Source organism: Myodes glareolus, chromosome 14 (assembly GCF_982192425.1).
Source record: "Myodes glareolus chromosome 14, mMyoGla1.1, whole genome shotgun sequence".
NCBI lineage: Eukaryota > Metazoa > Chordata > Mammalia > Rodentia > Cricetidae > Myodes > Myodes glareolus.
In genome coordinates, this window is record NC_142039.1 from 41,811,464 (window position 1) to 41,832,824 (window position 21,361).

At 46.6% G+C, this 21,361-nt stretch overlaps 1 protein-coding gene across 5 annotated transcripts in view; it reads right to left on the minus strand.

The window, feature by feature from the left end:
- Positions 1 to 21,361, minus strand: part of Carmil1 (capping protein regulator and myosin 1 linker 1) — a 280,263-nt gene that overhangs the window by 218,174 nt on the left and 40,728 nt on the right. The gene's annotated exons all lie outside the window — the stretch shown is intronic.

A 21,361-nucleotide genomic window follows, 5' to 3' on the forward strand; every position in this document is an offset into this window, starting at 1 on the left:
AACAAACAAACACAGTAATTTCCGAGCCTCGTGATGCACATCTGTAACTCCAGTACTTGGGGAGGTAAGAGTCAGGTTCACAGGTTCAAAGTCACCATCAGCTATATAGTAGCTTGGAGGGCCATCAGCACTGCATGGGGCTTTGCCTCAGAAAAAAACAACAACGAAAACCCAGCTATCTTTTCACAAGACATTAAGCAGCACTCTGAAGGGGGACCATTTCACGGAAACTGACTTTTGATGGAACAAGAACCCCTTACTGCCTTACCATGTGGTTTCAGAGTTAAGCCGCACCCTCCCAAAGAAGGTCTGTGCAGCTGGGTTAACTCGGGAGAGACTCGCATGAGGATGCTCAAATTTCTGCTTTGGTCTACCTACACTGAAAACAATCTGAGTCAGCATGCTGGGGAGTGGCTACTGGGAAATCACAAGTTAAAGGTCAGCCTGGGCTACATAGCAAGACCCCATGAAAGATGGAAGGGAAGGTTTGAAATTGTCTGACTATGGCAGGACTAAAGAGAAAGCAATCTTGAAAATAAGAGCCATGTGCCTGTAAGGTGGGAACAGTAATGAAGACCAACTGGACAATGGCGTTGACAGTTAAGGTTTGACAGGCAGGAGGAGCCCGGAGCCTGGAGGCTGGCATCTATATTCAGTTCTATGCTAATGAATTCATCACTCTCGGGCTACGGTGTAGGAGAGTGCTGGCTTAGCATGAACACAGTTGTACCACACAGCACTGGGCACAGTGGCCCATGCCGGGAATACCAGTACTGGGGAAGTAAAGCAGGATCAGGAGTTCAAAGTCATCCTCAGCTGTGTGGGGAGTTTAAAGCCAGCCTGAGATACATAAAACTGTCCAAAAACCAAAACCTCTCCACGATTTACCTTGCTCACACAAGGCTTTGTTCTCTACTCATTAACTCTTTAATCTTTAGAAAATGCCCAATCACAAGACCATTGAAGTTTAACAAAGCAAAGACCTGGGCCTAGGCTGCACAGAGTAAGGCTGGGATTCAAGTCCAAAGCTTCAACCACCGATACATACTTGCATCAGCAGCTGTCCTACTGAGTGAGCCCACGGCACCGATGACAACTGCCTCATTTTCCCCTTCAGTTTGCTGGAGTCTTCTAATTTTCACTGATAAGAAAACTATAATGTGGCAAAGAAGGGGAATCACAAGAAGTGAATCCCACAGGCTTCTTTTCATTCATGAAATATGTAAATTCCATCAAAATACAATATGACCTTTAGGGGGCCACTGAGGGAGGAATAACACTGGCCAAGTCCTCAGTAATGAGTCAGCGGGGTCATCCTTTCACATATAACCCATACAAACTGATTTTTTTAATGTTCAATAACTTTCTAAAGACAAAAGCTGCACGGCCGCATTCTATCATAGACAGAACTCGTTAGTAAAATTAGGTGCTAATGTTGTCTGGTTCCCACTTATTGAAAAAGCACCAAAAACTTTCAGAGAAATGAAACATTCTTATTCTATCAATTAAATATGGCAGTTAACATTTGCTCAGAGGTAATGACAAAATGGAAAACTGTGACCACATGTAGACTTTCCTCATCACACCAGTGAGGAAATAGAAAAGGGGCCGGAATAGGCTTAGTCAGCCAAGTGCTGCCGCGCAAGAATGAGAAGCTGAGTTCGGATCTCCAGTGGCATGCATTCACAATCCCAGCAATGTAGGGGAAGGGAAACCGGATGCCTGGGACTCACAGGCCAGCCAATCTAACCGAAACAGCAAGCTCCAGGTTCAGAGACTCTGTCTCAAAAATAAGGTAGAGATTGAGAAAGACATCTCAACATTGACTTCTGCATGAACACACACGCTCATGCATACATACACACACACACACACACACACACGCTCATGCATACACACACACACACGCTCATGCATACATACACACACACATGCTCATGCATACATACCCACACACACACGCTCATGCATACATACACACACACACACACACACACACACACACACACACGCACGCACATGCACACGCGTACACACACAAACGGCTACAAGCTAATATGTAAGAACTATTAGGATGCCCTGCAGCACAAGCTCCAGGCTGCTTCCATCTCTGTGAGGACAGCAATCCCCTAGGACACTGGTCCAAGACAGCCACCCAGGGTCCAACAACACTTTAAATATTACATATTTGCAGCTATAATAGGCAGGCCCCGCCTTTCCCTACCAATCCTATATTGGCACATCTATCTTTACTGAGCCGAAACTTCAGCCACTGCACGAAAGCTTTCAACCACTCTCCACAGTGCCTTTGTTAGGGATACTTTCTAGTACTTGATTTCACCTGGTGACAAAGGAATCATTCACTGGGCTGTCCCCATTTGTGGCTGGCCTCATTCAGGGCACTTGAGCAGGCTCTGGCCACAGCTGCCATAATCACCCAGGACACTGGGCTTTCTCTCCACCACTTCTCTGAGAACAACTCCATACAGTTTCAGCCGTCACCAGGGCCCCCAAGGACATGAGCTCTCAGAGGATGCTGACTGGCCCCACCATTGTGTGCTGGCTCGATTGACTCCATCCACTTTTTTAGTCTTGCTCTGGACCTCATTGTTCCTCTGGCATGCTCATGTTGCAGGGGTGAGGGCAACAGGTCAGAAGACATGGGATCAGTCGCTGTGATTGACATAATAAGCCAGAAATGTACAAAGGAAGAAAACAGCAGGGTGCTTGCCTAGCATGCACAGGGCTCTGGGTTTGAACACCAGCCCAGTAGGCAGGCAAGGGGCAAAGTGGGAATGTAGCAGGTAGGCAGGAAGGAGAAATGAAGTCTAAGAGTTCAGAAATAGTAAACACACATTACCGAATACAAATATATACAAACGCCTGGAAACTGAACCACTAACATCTGAATTAATACAGGCAAGATGCAGCAAGGCAATAATTAACTTGCAAAGAGATAAATTACAATAAGGAAGTACAGCAGTACACTGACATTGTTAAGCACAAAAGGACAATATGGGTTTTAGTCTCTAAGCCTTATGACATCATACTCCAATATAAGTGTTGTATGGCTAAGTACTTCACTTATTAGCACAGGTATAATATGAACTCGTACATGACATTTATATTCAACCTATGCACTGACTTTTAAAGGAAGCTGTGTCAAAATTATAAATTTGCTAGTGGAATTTCTACAGTCCTGCCAGTCATTACCTATAATCCCACTTAAACGTCATGAGTTCAAAGACAGCTTTGGCTACATAGTGCATTCAACATCAGATTGGGTTATATAGGATATGGTCAGGAAGAAAAAATCTAGGGCTGAGTAATCCATGCCAACCACTCAAGAGGCTGAGGCAGGAAGACGCTACCAAGTTTGAAGCCAAGCTGATACACATAGCAAGTTTCAGGTTACCAAGGATAATAGCGGGATCCTTTCTCAAAGGGTCTGGAAAACAACTAAGAGGGCAGTGGTGTAGCTTACTGGCAAAGAAAGTGCTTGGCATGCAGGAAAGCCAGAGTTTAATACCCAGGACCCAAAACACAAAACACAATCAGAATAGAATAAGAATAGATTTTTGCTTAGTAAAAAGTATTAATACATTTAAATGTAAATAATAATAGAATGTTTGGGCAGGCACTTTCATGAACAATTAACACACTTGAATTCGGTTTATCCTAACACCACCTTTGCACACAAGCACAGTTATATATACATAGGTGAGAGCTAAAACACAGAGGGCAAGAGACTTGTGAGTGACACTCAGCAGGCAGGCTTGATCCCACACAATCGGGGACCACAGGCCACCATAATATCCCTGGAAGATATTAAGTCACCCCCAACTTAGGGAGGGCAGTATGTAGAGGCCATGACATGAAGGGCTTTGCAGAGGCTAAGTCCTGAAGCATGGACCAGAGGAAATAGGGACAAGGGCATTCTGTTCATAGGGCAATATAACCTACAAGCATGGAAGCCAGGACCTGATCTCTCAGGACAGCAAATAGTGCGCAAAGAGGATGCTGAATGCACCTTACATCTGGATCACAGTAGACACATTTGGCCCTTTTCATAATATTCCTATCTATTGAATAACAAACTCCCAAGCTACACAGACTTCCAGTTTTGCCAGTGATGATTCACTGAGTAATGCTAATTTCTCCCTATAGTGTGACCATTGGCAATCACAGTATTTTTTTATTTCAATGTCAATTATTAATATTAACTCAAACATCACATAGGCCACTTCCCACGATGACGTGTAGGTTGTAGAATGGCAGAGACGGGAACCAACAGAGACATAAAAAGAATCACTGTGGTGGGTAGAAGAGATATTCACAAGTCTAATCAGGATGTTGCTGGAGGCTCACAGAGCCCTTCATGGCAAGCTAAGCAGAGGCAAATGAGCTGCAGGACAGATAAGGCAAGGCAAGTCCCAGTGGACTGAGGTTAGCAAGGGAGGCCTGTGCTGAGTTACACACCTTGGAGACAGTGGAAAAATTGTCACCTGTCCAGCCCATCCCACAACACGAGCACTTGATGGTCAGTGGGTGTCACTGTGTCCTAAAGTGTACTGTGTCTCTTTTGGATGCAGGTGAGACAGTTGTACCCTTCACTGGTCTGGTGCGCTCAAAAGTTCATAGGCAGGTTTCCTACATGGCTGTGTCATGCCCATGTTCCTCTGTGATCCTTATCTACACTGTTAAGTTCATTGGTGGGACTTGTTACTTAAGCGGGTAAGTCATTTATGTCTGTGCCCTCATGGTTCACAGTGGGAAAGTAGAGGTTGTTTATTTATACAAACAACACACACAACCATTCTGTGTACTAGCTTGCTTTCTAGTGCTATGATAGTGACCATGACCAAAGACAACTCGGGGGGGGGAAAGGGGGTATTTGGTGTTCACACCCTATTCGTCGTTCATCAATCAGGGAAACCTAAGCAGAAACTCAAGCAGAGCAGGTCCTGGAGGGGGAAACAGAAACAGAAACCACCAAGGATGATGCTTACTTGATCCCCATGAGTTGCTCAGCCTGTTTCCTTGTACAACCCAGAACCACCTGCCCGGGGGTGGCACCCACCACAGTAGGATGGGCCCTCCCACATCAATCATTAATCAAGAAAATGCCCTACCGGTCTGCCTACGGGCTAATCTGATGAAAGCATAAAACACAACAAAACAAAAAACCCACCCAGCACAACCTGTCTCTGTATTTTCACTCAAAATACAGCTGTCGGGACACAGCGCAGCCTGAAACACAGAGAAGGGTGTAGTCTGATCATCACAGAGGTTCAAGAGAGAGGCTGGGAAGGACCTGAAAGCTCTGGTGGGGTTTTCCAGAGTACAGAGCATGGGCAACAGCGGGAGGAGGAAGTGGAGGGCTGATGGAGAAGCAACTGCAGGCCAGGCTGAGGTGATAGAAATGACAGAGACCAGCCATGATGGTGGTAAAGCAACTGCAGAGTCAGCCAAGGATGAGAGCCTGAGACACACACACACACACACATGCACGCACACACACGCGCACAGTCTTCCACAGAAGTGAGTGCTGGGCTAGAGGGGACACATGCAACAGAGGCAGCCAGCATGCCTGCAGAGGGAGGACACGTGAAGGGCAGTGCACATGGCACATGGCAGGGGTAGGTGGATGGCTCAGGGGCTCCACAATCAGTCTAGAAACACAATATGGTCCTCTTCATGGATAAAGAGTTCTAAACAGTACTTCTTATCTGGGATATGCCAGAATCAGTAAAATATCTTATCCTGCGTATCTTCTCTTTTAGTTGATTTCGAACAGTTTTAACATTCAAGCGCAGCTTCAGAAAAATCTTGGAGATGAAAAATAACATGACCACATCTTTAGAAGCACATCTTTTAATAATCATGGCATCAAAATGGGAAATACTTAAGAAACCTAGGTTTATTTTTCAATTGTACACATCCTTATTTAAGCACTGTTACTCGTGTACTCATCTTCTATGGAAATCCAATCAACAGACCGGCATGCTGTCAGGATTTATGTGAATTAACTCTCCATCTGCAGAGGAGGGCTGGGTAATGCAATACCAACCAGACCTACAGGCTGCAACACAAACGGAAATGTAAAACCCACACAAGCAGGAGAGGGTGGCAAACGCCTTTAATCCCAGCACTTGGGAGCCAGAGGTAAGATTCAAGGTCACCCCACTCTATGCAGTGAGTTAGAGGTCACCCTGAGCTACAGTGAGACCCTTCCTCAAAAAAACAAAAGAGAAGGAAAGAATAAAGGGAAGGAGACAGTTGGCAAGGTGGGAAGGAGAGAGGGAAGGAGGGAGGGAAGGAAGGAAGGAGGGAGGAAGGGACAGACGGATGGACACAGGCAGGCAGGCGTTCTGGCAACCAAGGATTCAGGGAAGCAGCAGGTGATGGGCTAGAGGAATGAGCGCAGAGAACACTGAAATTGATACACTGCCTTCCCGTTTCTGATGGGGGCTCAATTGGTAAGCAGGCTGACAAACCAGAATCCACAATAGGAAAAAGCAATTCACCTATGCCACAGTTCAAGTCAGGAGAAGAAAGACAGCAAGCAATTCACATTCACACAGCCTTCACTCTCTGAACAGCACTTTTGCGTGAGGGGTCTAGTTATGTTGTTGAGACTGGCCTTCAGGAATCGAGCAATCCTCCAGCCTCACCCTCCCACACAGCAATTGACACTATGGATTTGTATAATATGTATGAGAACAGGGAGAGTCAGGTCTCTCTGTGACACCAGAATCCCCGCAGAGCTTCCCCAGCCACTTCTCTAGACATGGCCAGGCTGCCTGAGGTTACTAGTATAAGCTGCAGCTTGTCCTTCAAGACCAGTATCACTCAAAGTTCCCTGGCCTTGAACTCACAGAGATCTGCCTGCCTCTGCCTCCTGAGTGGTGGGATTAAAGGTGTGAGCCTCCACTTCCTGGCCTGGTTAGAAGACCACTTTAAATGTTCTCTCTCTCTCTCTCTCTCTCTCTCTCTCTCTCTCTCTCTCTCTCTCCCCTCTCCCTCCCCCACCCCCCACCTCGAATATGGGAAATCAGGGAGAGTGAGTCTTCTATGTCACCAACACTGTGACTCTAAGTCACAGAGGCAAAGCTAGCAGCCAAGAAGAAAATCTGACTCTAACACACTGGCCAGGAAAGAAGGACTATGGTCCCCTTAGTAATCTAAAACATCAAGAAAGCCCACGGAGCTGGGCATGGCAGGCATGATGCCCCATGTGGTGGTGAAGGCAGGGGCCTAGAGTTCAAGGCAGCCTCAGCTACAAAGCAATTTCAGGACAGCTTGGGCTTCGTGAGACCTTTTCACAGAAAGAAAACTCCAGAAAGATAGAAGCAGGGAAGGAAAGGAGAGGAAACAGAATGCCATTGATTGCCAGCTCCCAATGACACCACCACTATGAAGCTCATCTTCCAGCAATGTTTGCAATGGTCCCCATGCAGAGCTCTCTCTCTCTCTCTCTCTCTCTCTCTCTCTCTCTCTCTCTCTCTCTCTCCTTTTTCTCTCTCTCTCTCTCTCTCTCTCTCTCTCTCTCTCTCTCTCTCTCTCTCTCACACACACACACACACAGACACACCCCTCATGGAAACAAACCAAAGCACTCTATCATCAAATAACCTCAGGAAACACTGCCCACAAACCAGCCTTGGGTAGCAGGAAGCTCTCCTGATATGAAATGCTCAAAAAATTTCTATCATCAGGAAACTCCTCTCTAAACTTGCTGAGCAGGATTTTCCTTATCTAACACCATGTCGCCCTGACTTTCCAAGGGATGTAGTGTAGCAGCATCACATGGGCACACAACTCTCCAGTCTCTGCATTCCTGGGTAAGCATCTCTTCTCTAATCTTCAGGGGCTTCCTTGATAGAGCAGGCAGCAAAGAGAGATGTATATATTTCTTCAGTATATTTTCAAAGTCCCAGGGAAGGACACCTGCTTGGGTCACATGACCAACTAGAGCCTGAACACTAGGGTTCAGGGGCCATGGACACAAAATCACAGGGCCTTCTCTGCAGCCGGGGAAGGCAAACCACACAAAGATCATGTGATCTCAGTGGTCAAGACAAGTTCCCTTTAAAAGTGTGTTTGAATGTGCGCACATGCATGCATGCAAGGTTCATGCATACATAGCCACTCATGAAAGCCAGATATCGAAGGGGAAGAGGAATCTGTACGTTGAGCTCTAGAGTGTTAAATATCATCTCCATTTGCCTGAGCAATGACTATTTCAATTTAAAAGTCTCAAACACTTAGCTTTCTACCTCCCTCCCTCATTTGCTCCTCTCCCCAACTCAGCACAAGTCAGCCTTACTGTGGATCAAAGCCTGAGAACTTCTGGGCTTGAGGGAAGGCAGCTGTCATCGTAGCAGTTGTGAGGCAGAGGCCAAAAGATAACTCAGTTCCAGGGCCATCCCGAGTTCTAGTTCAGCCCCGACTACATAGTAAGGCCCTGTCTCAAAACAACAAAGGCCTTAAGAACCATTCCTGTTTCCCTTTTTTCCACTTCTGGGCTACAGAAAAGCTATTTAACATAAAATTATATTCGAAACCCACCTGCTTATCTGTAGTGTCCTTGACAACCTCGTCCAATCACATCACTCTAATATTATCAACCCCAGAATGTGAGCAAGGGCCAGGCTTCAGTCCCCGGCTTCCTGTAGGTAGAGACTGAGGTATGTGCCTCCCCCCAGAAGTCTACTGTTTTTTCTTACAGAGGGATTTCCCATAGAAACAATGGTATGATCAGCATCTGGTACAACTTATCTCTTCAGCACGCCTTACTTCTGCTAAACTTATCAAAATGATTGTAACAGGGCTAGAGAAGGCTCAATAACACAGCACTTGTCTGGAATGTTCAAGGGCATGGGTTCCAGCGTTGTGGGGTTGGGGCTGGGGCAGGGTGGAGTGGGAAAACCTTTTGAACTAAGAGCAACGAAAAGGCACACACATCTGCAAAGTGTCTCACCTAAAGCTGCAGGTAACAAAACTCTGACTCACCCATCTGAAGTCAAAAAACTTTTTAAACTTGGATGCCACTTTTCTGGTGTTCAGGACTCCAGTCAAGCCATCCTGATGTCAAGGTGGCAGTCTGATCATTTCATCCTTTCTCTATGGCTCCCCGAAATCTTCAGCAAAGTCCTCTGTGAGGCAATCTTGCATCCACCTCCCACCACACATCATCAATTCTAGATGTCTCACCCACTGTCAGCAGCCCCAGGCATCGGCTTCTGCACAGGGGTATCCACCCAGCCCTGAGTGGGCAGAGTGCCATTTACTCTAACCCCCACCCCCTTAACCCCAGTACCACGGGTTTGACTCTACTCATACAGCACTGAAATTTTTTTTTTGTCAAAGTCCTGTTTTGCAAAAACCCCAATGCATCTAAAACAGTCAGAAAAGCAGAAGGTACCAAAGAGAAGTGGCGAATGTGGCATGAGAACTGGGCTCTGTGGCAGAAGGCACTATGAGACCAGAGAAAGCGAGTTCAGAATCACACAGACGACAATAATATAGACTGATGGAAAGAAGCATACCCTGAGAGGCAGCAGGACAGGAGGATCCCAAAATCTCAAGACAGAACAAACAGAACTACATGTGAAGGCAGACAAAAGTGGGACAGCCATCAGCCAAGATGTATCAGACTTCTCAAAAAGTATTAGCAAAGTATGAGAGTTCATTAAGTCCATGGCAGAACATTTGCTTGGTGCGTACAAAGACCCAAGTTGAATCTCCAGCACTAGAAATAAACAAAAACTATTAAAGCCCCAACATCAGTGAAGAAACAGTCTGGGCATGTCATAAAACACTTGGCCTCAGATGACCGTGTATGCATGTTTGTGTGAGCAGCTACATATTGCTTTCCACCTTATTTTTTTTAATGCCCATTGTTTTATTAAGAATGACACTTTTGGGTAGCTGAGTGCATGGTGGGGATACCGGACAGCAGGGAGTCCATGCAAACCCGAAAACCACTTTCCACCTTATTTTCAGGCAGGGATTCTCACTGAACTTTGAGCTTGTCAATAAATTCGCCCCCAAGGATCCTACTCTTCCTCTGTCTTCCCACAGATACACATGAGCACTGAGCTTATAGATGAACACCAAAGCACATCTTTTTACATGGATGCTTGGGATCCAAACCAAGCATTTATCCACTGGACCATTTCCCCAGCCCCTTGACTGTGTACTTTAAAAACTGTTTATTCCATAGTGTTTAGAAACTGTGCCAAGGTCACCCAACAAACAAAATGGTAGTTATGCCCAAGATGGCTGTCCAGGCCACGTTGGATTCCTACTAGTCTGCACACTCTCTTTATCTTACCTTCCTTCTCCTAGTAGAAATAAAAGGGCCTGACCCTATCACGGGGCATTCCAGGGGCATTCACCAAGCCATAGAATGAAGTTCTGTTTTTCTGTTACCTCGTCCACTCCTACCTTCCAGTCTTAGGGCACCCCCATGTTCCCCAGTGTGTGCAAATGGCTTCTGCTAGCCCTGAGTCCTCAGTAGGGAACCCGAGCACAAGCTTCTCACAGGTCCATTATTAAACACCTTATCATGATAACATGGGGAGGCAAGACTCAGAAGACACCCTCCCATGCATCAAGCCTGCTGGGCAGCTCCACGTGAAACGAAACCTCGCCACGCTTTTCACTGGTTTACTCAGTCCTGCCGATCAAAACACTCAAACAGGGCTGGGGAGAGGGCTGACACCATGCAGGAGCAAAGACCAGTCAGGGTGACAAGAGTCCAAGTAAAAGTGAGACAGGGGCAACAGAGACAAGGGACCCTAGTCTTACATCAACTTGATACAAATTAGAATCATTTTTGAAAAGGAACTTCAACTAAAAAAAAAAAAAAAAAGTTTCCACCCAACTGGTCTGTGGGCAAACCTGTGTTGCATTTTCTTGATTGATGATTGGTGTGTGAGACCCAAGTTCACTGTGGGCAGTGCCATCTTGGGCCGTTGGTGGTCCTGGGTGTTACTAGAAAGTAGTCTGAGAAAACCAGGAAGAGCAAGCCAGTCCATGGTCTCTGCATCAACTCCTGACCTGACTTCTCTGGGTGATGGACTATAAGATATAACCTGAAATAAACCCTTTCCTCTCTAGGTGCTTTTGGCCATGGTGTTTTGCCACAGCAGTAGAAACCCTAAAACACTGGAGTAAGCTGGCTACGTAGACTAACTGGAATTGGCAAGTTCTGGGTTCAGCAAGAGATCCTGCCTCAAAAGATAGCGAGTGGTCAAGAAAAACTTCGGGCCCTACACCCATACATATACAGGAGCATGCACACCTGCACACACATGAACTCACACACATGTAAACCAAATCCTCATGCACACACACGCACAAACCACATATAACAGCAGCTGAGAGTTTGTGAATCTTTGAAGGCAATATGACTGGCACAAAAAGCAATCTGTGTTTAACTATGACTAAAAACATAACCAAAGCCTTTCATTTGTTTCTTTTCACGATCTTGCAAGTATTGCCTAGACTAGTGTCAAACTCATGAGAATCCTCCTGCCTCTCACCCTCCCTAAGAGGGAATTAGAGAGCTGTGATTACAGGAATGCATGCGTAACTATGCCTGATTCAAATCCTCTTCTTCAGCTTCTCCCGGGATTCCTATGAATTCCGCCGAAGCGAGAGTTCCCTTTTACTCACACCTTGGCCTGCATGACAGCAGTGTCTCTCTGAAGGCAGTTCCTCATCCTCAGCCTTCATAAAGATCACAGCTATGGCTCAGTGGGAGAGGAGGACTGATTCAAACGGCACGTTCAGAGACAAAAATCTCAAGGCCCTCATCCCAAACAGCAGTCTTTGCATATAATTTAAACATGCGTCTTCATGTACTTCAAAGCCTCCCTAGGTTCCTTATCATACTCAGGAAGGTGCAAATGGTATATGTTATCATCCTCGCATGCGATAGAAACCCACAGCATAAATGTCACAGTTAAGCTGCCGTATTTGAGGGGTAATGATGAGGGAAAACGTATGCATGCTTATAAAAGACACAACTTTTTATAGTTTTGATCTATGGTTGGTCACATCCACAGAAGAGAAACTTGCAGAGCCAAGGAGCTGACTGCACAGACGTCTAAGCACACCATTTCTTGATCATTATATTAAAGGGCTAACTCAGCCCAGGTTGGCCTCAAACTTACTATGCAGCCAAAGCTGGCCTTGAACTCCTGACCCTCCTGCCTCTACCTCCCAAATGCTGAGACCTAGATTCAAACAGGCATTTTCTTAGACTGGAAAAGAGCTTAGTGGTAGATCACGTGCCTGGCATGGACAAGACCAAAACTTCCACCCATCCCTAACACTACAGAAAATGACTAGCATGGGCTAGGGCCGGGGTGCCCTCCCTAGTACTAAAAAGATCACTGGCACTGGTGGTGGTGACGGTGAGGATGGCAGGGGTGATGTCAGGAGCTACCTTTAGTAGCTGACTTCTTCCTCTGCAAGAGTAGAGAATACCATTTCCTCATTACCTGTGGTTAAATGAAATAACTCCAAAGACCCGAAATCAAGCATGAAGCAGATCCAAGGACTCACTCTCCAGCCCCTCCCACCTGAGAACGAGCAGTTCATAATCACCTAAAACATAAAAGCAATGAAGACACGACTCCATTTGAACAGCAACCTGAAGACGCCTGGAGTTACAGGCCTTTTTGTACTGTTCATAGAAATCCGCTGAGGGCCAGATTGGCTCTGTGTCTGTCAATTCCACAATACCAGACTTAGGGAGTGTAGGAAGCACACAGAGGCCTGCAGAGTGGTCAGAGATCACGTCTATTACCGTCTGTTACGCTAGCTATCAGGAAATTTTGTTTTATCTTGGATGTAGTCGTAAATAGAGTAATAAATGAAAATAAGGTTGGCTGTCGGCGCCCATATGCTCTCCTTTCCGAGACAACAAAATGCTCACCCAGCATGTGTTTATGCACAGCAGTGGCAGCTGGGTGGGAGCCAGAGAAATCAATGAAAGCTTGATGTTTGGAAAGCCACTAAATTCAAACAAGGAGGCTGTGCATCTCTGGTTCCTTCCATTGCAAAATTCCCATGGTGAAGTCGAGGCGATCCTTGAATTTTAACTTGACCTGCTCAGAAGGTCAGTGTTGACTGTGCTGCTTCAGTTAGCCACTCAGCTTTGCAAGGTCCCAGGGCTCAGTCACCATAGGGTCCTTCTAGACACTCTCCAGAAAAAAAGCCAGTTTTCCTGGTTCTCAGCATTTTCCCACGGGTTGTTTTTCCTGATCATTCATACACTCTGCCCCTCCCTATACTTTTCTCCCTCCCCTCATTCCTCTCTCTCTCTCTCTCTCTCTCTCTCTCTCTCTCTCTCTCTCTCTCCCGTCACAAGTACCCCAGGCTGATCTCAAGTTCACCTGGTAGTAGAAGATGACTTTGCACTTCTGATGCTCCTGCTTCCAACTTCCAGATTCTGGGATTATACACAGGTACCAGCATACCCAGCTCTTTTCTCTATTTAACACGAAATTCCAAGGGCTGGGAAGATGACTTAATGGCTAAGAGCATAGACTGCTCTTGCAGAAGACCCAGTTTCAGTTTACTGGCACCCACATGGAAACTCACAACCACCTGTAACTACAGTCCCTGAGAATCCAACTGATGTCTTCTTCTGGCCTCCATGGGGGACTCCAGTATGCACAAGGTGCACAGAAATTGATGTTAACACACACACACACACACACACACACACACGCAAATAATAATATCAATAACAAATTTTAAAGCCTAACTTCAAGCCATGCATGATGTCACACATTTACAACTATCACATGGGAAATGGACAGTACAATCGGGAGTTTAAGTCCGGTCTGCGCTATATGAGATCTTGTCTCAAATAATAATAATAAGTAAAATGACTGAGAGTAAATGAGGACATGGCTCCATGGTAAAATGCTTGCCATGAAAGCACAAGGACCTGAGTTTGGATATCCAGCTACTATGTCAAAAGCCAGGCCTGGTACCATGTGCCTGGTTACGCTATACATCCCGCATCCCACTCCAAACATCACTTTTTGATGCTTTTTAGGCCTTTATCACAAGCAGCATGCATGCACAGTGTTGTGGGTTGAAGTGTCCTGTTCCACTAAGCTGTGTGTACAGAAGCCCAATCCCAGTATGGAGATGATGGAGCCTTTAAGATGCAGCATCTAACGGGAAGTCCTTAGATCACTGGTACTCTTGCAAAAGATAAACATAGTTCTCAGGGCCCTCAGTTAATTAGCTCTCAAGAACAAGTTGTTGTACAAAAGAGTAAGCAGGCCCTTGAATCTCCAGCTTTGCTCTGTCACCTCTCCCTGGAGGGCCCCAGAATCTCTCATCAGTGGGATACCACCAATCAACAAAACCTCAACAGAGGTTTTCACCCTCCAAAATTGAGCTAAACAAATCTTCCTTTACCAAGGACCCATCCTTAGATATTTTATTATAGTAATATAAAAGGGACCTAGATCAGGTCATTATCATTCTCTTGCTGCCCAGATGGTAGCTGCATACATTTCTATTATCTCTGTGAGAGGATAAGTAAATAAATAAAGAACTGTATAATATAAGCAATAACATCAAACTTCAAGCTAATGGAATTATGCAAACTGTCAGACTACTTCAATCAGTCTCTTTAAGATAAGTTATCTTCGCTGCATGTCAAAACAATACCATGTGAAAGCTGCGGTAGGGAGAATGTCACTTGGTGACAGGCCCCCAGCACAGCCCGAGTCTCCAAGTGGGTCCTCCTTCCCACATTTTTTAAGGTGCTTAGCCATCAGTTTTCACAGCAGATAACATAGCACAAATCCTTTCAGACTAAACAGCTCGCGGCAACATGGGAACACTCTTACAGAACAAATGCTCCTGCCTCATGGTGGCAAATACTCATAGCTCCATGGCTGTCTCCCTCCCAAATGATGACAACCTCCTCTCTGAGAACTGCTCTCCTAGATACCCAGAGCAAACTGAGCACATCACACGAGGCTCAGAGGAACCTGGTCCCTAAGTCAGGGTGTGCCCTTCTCTGCTGGCTGAGAAAAGGCCTCTTCCACACCCACTCAGCCAGAAAACATATATTTTATAAAGCAATGAATGGAGGATGGATGGATGGATGGATGGATGGATGGATGGATGGATGGATGGATGGAAGGATGGATGGATGGCACATAGGAGGCAGAGACAGGAGGATCAGGAGTTCAAAGACAGCCTTAGCTACATAGTTCAAAGCCAGCCTAGGACACTTGAAGCAAAAAGGAAGATGGGAAGAAAGGGTAGGGGAAAAGAGAAAAAGAAAGGAAAGGAGGGAGGGGATAAGGGGAAAGAGAGAAAGTCACCTCGAGCAGCATTTTATAGTGTCCATCTTTGGCATAACCCCTTTCAAATCCATTGTCACTCTCCCCAGTGGCTGCTACAAAGCCTCCCATGCTCCAGTGGCCTTCACGGAAAGCGCTCTTCTCTTCAGTATGTGCCTGAATCCTGTCTCTTCTCTTCCCTGGTTGTTTTCTGTGCTCTGGTTATATGTCACCTCTCTCCACACCCTCGCTACTTCCTGTCCTGAAATAGAGCCCATCTTCCTTTGGATTAAGAGCCCACCTCAGAACCTTCCGACACAGTGTGACATACTCTCATGTCCCTTCAAGACCTAGTGAACTGAATTCAGGCCACACAGTAATCTCTGCTCATCCCTACCATAGCTCTTCTTGTAGGAAATCAAAGAATACTTCATTTACCTCCTCTCTCCTCAAAGACACTGTGATATCCTTTAAGGTCAGATCTGGGCCGAATCTATTTCCTGTTTCAAATCTTAAATCTTTGCCTGACAAGTCAGGATCATAAGAAAGCAAGCCATGCTTGAGGGTGTGGCTCAGTTGGTAGAAGGCTCAGATAGCACTCACAAAACCCTATGTCCAACCCTTAGCACAGCAGAGACCGGGTGTGGTGATGCATGAGTGTAGCTTCAGCTCTCAGGAGATAGAGGTGGGAAAATGGATGTTCAAGGCCATCCTTAGGGTTGCAAAATGAGTTTCAGATCAGCCTGAGCTACAGGACAGCCTATTTAAAAATAATAATAATAAGGACAGCCTATTTAAAAAAAATAATAATAACTATACCCATAATGTCGTTATTTAAACATTCATCTATAGCTGAGTGATATGCATACTCAACAGACTAGCAATTTTTAAAAAGTATAGAAATTCTGGCACGCACTAACAACATGGGAAACACCCTGTTATTGCTCTAGGAGTCGATGCCTCCTGACTTCTGCTATTGTCATTCAAAGATGAACCCACAGAGAAGCAGGCACTCCCCAACTTACAGTGATGGTGCTGCATGTGGAGTGCCAGGCAGCACTGTGCCAAGCGTTGGCACACCGTGGGGCTCACCTTCCAGCAGACAACCAGCTGCACTGAAATTTTCCCTCCTGCACTAGAATAGGTTAAAGTACCAATTGATGCTAATGACACCTTTCAGCTGAAATATTTTTCTTAGTGGCTGCATCACTACATCAATACAGCCGTGACCTGACGTTAGCATTACAGGAACATATAAGACATAGCCCGAGAAAGCCAGCCAAACACTGGCGTCTCCTCTACACCCAGGGAGCCCTGCAGATACACATCTTCTCTGCTATTCCATTACCTCATTGGTCAGACTTGACAAGTGTTTTCCATCTACTTCACGCTTCTCCTTCAGAAGTCTCTCCACTACTCTGTAACACATTCTGTCATCAATCAAAAAGAATTCTGTTGATGATAAGTGCATGGGGAGCTATGTCCACTCCCCATGATGAAGCAGGCATTGTAAAGGGGGTACCACATGCACAGTCAGCTTTATGTTGCCCAAACAGCATGTGTACCACACCTGTGAGTGCACACACACTTAGGTGCCATCCACGGGCTCTAAAAAAAATCGTTCTTCTTCTTCCTCTGGCTTTCTCTAGAATTAACTTAAAAAGATTGGTATCATGGCACAACCCTGTAATTATAACACATGGGAGATGGAGGCAGGAGGATCAAGGGTTCAAGGCTAGTGTACCAGTGGTTCCCCTCAGCTACATAAGATCCCCAAACAAGAGAGACAAGACACGCAGGGAGCTGTTCATAGACTACTGAATATAAGTGGGGTTAGGAGTATAGAAAGGTCTAGATCTTTAAAGTCCTCCCCACTCTTGGAAGCCTCCGAAATAGCCAATGCAGACCCCTTTCACTGGACCCCACAGGAAGCTAGGGCAGTGTCCAGTTGAAAGACCAGGGCTACCACGGATGCCAAGTATCAGGGAGATCCCTGAAACAGCCAGCCCAGCCTGCACAGGAAAAGATGGCAGCTCTCTCTCTCTGAGGACCTACTCAGGGGAACTGATAATGTGTTACTGGATCGCAAGACATAAAGTGAGTTATACGTAAAGCATTCAGAATTGATCACAAGCAGATGGGAAGCAGGAAGCCGGGGTTTGTCAGTTATTAGCGTTGCTTGCTTTCCTTTTAGGTCCTCCCCTCTTTCTTGAGCCAGTCCCATCTTTTCTACTGGTGAATACAGCAGATCTGGCCCACCCTGCTTTTTCTCACCCCTGGGTTCCTCCTTCCAGCAAACGTGTTGTTCACACATACAGAGAACTGGACAGGCCAGAGGGTGAGGCAGAGTAAGTTTGTCTATCTTACCTGGCTTGTTTTTAAAACGTTATTAACTAGTGAGGTTCACCCACATTCTAAAGCTTTTCTATAGGGGAGGGTGACGTAGTCCAGTTGTGTAGCCCAGGCTGACTTTAAATGTGAGGTGCTATTGTCCCAGGCTTCTGCATGCTAGGATTACAGGTGTGCACTATCCTTTCCAGCTTCTATGTCAGTGTTTTAAGGCTGGGAGTCGATCTGTAGCCCAGACTGGCCTCACACTTACTAGGTAGCTCAGACAAGCCTCAAACTTACAGCAATCCCCCTGCATTACATACCCAAGTGCTGAGATTATAGGCGCATACCACCATGTCTAATTTTTATTCTGGGTCTTCAAGTGGGGCGACCTATGCTCCTGGCCTGCCCTTAGCATTTGAGCTCCATTAACTGACTCTTATCTCAGCATAAGCTGTGCACAGGGCTTTTGAGGACAAACAGACAAGATAAGTGATACTTCTCTAATTCTCCTTCAGAGAGCCATGTATTTTTTGTTTGGTTGGTTTGGTTTGGTTTTCAAGACAGGGCTTCTCTGTGTAGCCCTGCCTGTCCTGGAACTGACTCTGTCGGCCAGCCTAGAATTGAACTCAGAGATTGGCCTCCCTCTGCCTTGAGTGCTGGGATCAAAGGCCTGCACCACCACCACTACCTGGCAAGCCATGTATTCTTAAAGAGGCGAGAACATGGTAAGAGTATTTTTAAAATCTGCAGCGATGTTATGACCTTCGAGAAAACATTTTGCACAAGTTTTATTGCCTTTAGGGATCATCCACTCCTTAAGAGCAACAGGTGGAGTCTTTAAACAGAGCCTGAAGAAGGCCACTCCTTGTCGGACCAGCATTCCCTTGTTCACATGAAGCTACCGAACTCCAAAGAGTCCAAAGAACCCAGATCTGATAGCAGCATGAGCTCCAGGAAAAGGAAGAAGAAGAAGAAGAAGAAGAAGAAGAAGAAGAAGAAGAAGAAGAAGAAGAAGAAGAAGAAGAAGAAGAAGGGAGGGGGAGGGGGAGGGGGAGGGGGAGGGGGAGGGGGAGGGGGAGGGGGAGGGGGAGGGGGAGGGGGAGGGGGAGGGGGAAGGGGGAAGGGGGAAGGGGGGAAGGGAAGGGGGGGAAGGGGGGGGAAGGGGGGGAAGGGGGGAAGGGGGGAAGGGGGGAAGGGGGAAGGGGGGGAAGGGGGAAGGGGGAAGGGGGAAGGGGGGAAGGGGGAAGGGGGAAGGGAAGGGAAAGGGGAAGGGAAGGGGAAGGGGAAGGGAAGGGAAAGGGGAAGGGAAGGGAAGGGAAGGGGGAAGGGAAGGGGGAAGGGAAGGGAAGGGAAGGGGAGGGAAGGGAAGGGAAGGGAAGGGAAGGGAAGGGAAGGGAAGGGAAGGGAGGAAGAAAGAAAGATCAGACTTGCATGTGTGGTTCAGGACGCCAATGGCTCTAGATTTGGACTGTCAGTCTGAAAGAGAACTAACCGCTCAGATCACCCAGCCCCCTCTAAAGCCAATGGTCCTCCCTTAATTAGCTCCTGCTAGATTCATAGATGCTTCCTTTTAAGGAACTGGAGCCCTCTGAAATTAGCATAACTTTTAGTATCAAAGGGCACAGATTAGAGGAATACATGCTAATATGCCCTGCAAAATCTTTCTAAGTTACTGCACTAAATTACTGCCATACATCAACAGTAAGAACTGATTTCTTTTCTTAATGGCAAATACAAACTCCCACCAGGAAGGCAGCCAAGGGAAGCCTGACCGCGTGCAAGGATTTCTCAGAGTAAAGGAGAACAGTTCACAAATGCTCTAATGAGCTTACTCCCTGTGTAAACTGAGGCTTCTGTTGAACTCTTTAAAAAGAGGCTATGTTCCTTCTTGTTTCAAAGCAGGCCGCTCCTTGTTGTGCCTGCCTTCCCTTGCTGACATTAGATACCTAACTCAAGAGAGTCCAAAGAGCCCAGTCTCCCATGAAGGCATCTTTCAAGTTTTAGAGTTCACTAAATGAAGCTCTTCCTATATATGAGTTATGTCTGTCCAGGTCCTGTTTTGGGTCTAGTGAAATAAACACATTTACCTTCTGGGTGTCCTCATGACCCTCCTCTAGAGAGAAGAGCAGGGAAACTGCTCCCATATAAGGCCTCCTGTGGGGGAACCTAGGAAATACTTCTCCACACCCAGAGCTTCACCATGGTCAGGAGTTTGCCCGAAGGAGGAATGCTGGATCTACAGAAATCCAGTCTCCTCCCTCTAGTGGCACAAACGGAGCTGTGGGGCAGAGGTAAAAGAAAGAAATGGAACCACCGTGCCACACTTCTAAGACAAGGGAGGAACTGTGTTTGAGGATGTGTATATGTGTGTGTGTGCGCATGTATATGTGTGTGTGCATGTGTGTATGTGTGTATGTATGTGCACGTGCATGTACATACGGATGTGTGTGCGTATACATAAAGGTGTGTGTACAAGTGCATGTGACAAACAGAGGTTGGCATTGAGTGCTTTATGGCTCCCCTCCTTATTTAATTATTTATTTTATTTTTCGAGATAAGGCTTCTCTTGTAGCTTTGGAGCCTGTCTTGGAACTAGTTCTTGTAGACCAGGCTGGCCTTGAACTCACAGAAATCCACCTGCCTCTGCCTCCCAGGAGTGCTGGGATTAAAGGCATGTGCCACCACTGCCCAGCATCCCCTCGTTAATTTTTAAGACAGTCTCTCGCTGAACCTGGAACAGCTCAGCTGGACTGGCTGGCCTTCTTCCCAGGCCATGTTTATGTCTGTATTGCTTGGCTTGGCTTCTGACTTTGAAACAGGGTCATGTCATACAGACCTGGCTGGCCTGGAACTCACAACCGTCTCCTACCTCAGTGCCCTCACCCCTGGGTACAACAGGCACAGGAGCACACCACCATGCCTGATGCAGGTGATGTGGGGGAAGAGAGTATGACAAACGGGACTTCCCGCGGTCTCTCTGCTGACCCAAGGAAAGACCATCACAATCTAAGGTCTGAAGCAGGGTCACAAACACAGTCCCCTTTTCCTTACTCCTCTGCACCTCACTGGCAGCCAGGATGGGTCTCATTTTGTCCCATCTTCATCCTCTCCTCTCCAGGTTCAGTGTGGATACTCTGAGACCACAGAGATGACCTGCATTCCGGCATCGAAAGGGCTGACGGTGTGACACGCAGAGAGCCCTGCTGCACACAAGGCTGCCCAGCCAGGAAAGCCTGATAAAGCAGAAAGCCAGTGAGCCCGCTTACCGCTTCTTCCAGAATACACTGATCTGGGTAGATCAATGTCTTCCCTCATGACTCCCAAAAGAAACTCGAGAGAGCAAACGCGAATGAAGATTCTGGAACACTAGGTCAGACGTGACTAAGGTAAGAAGATCACCACAAGTTCAAGGCCAACCTAGACAACAAAATGAGGCCACCAGGTAAAGAAAAGACTGGGGAGAGAGCAAGGAGCACGGGTGGGGTGGGCATGCTCAAGGCAAGTCTAGAGACAGGAAGGGGAGGGGCAGGGAGTGTAGGCATGGTCACAGCGACCCTTGCATGTAATTTACAGTCACCACCGCATGACTGTGACTTTCTGATCCCTGCTCTAACAGGGATCAGATTCTTTGTCACAAGCAATGACGACGTGTGGACCACAGCTCGAGACGGACGCCTTCGGAAAGCCTACTGCCT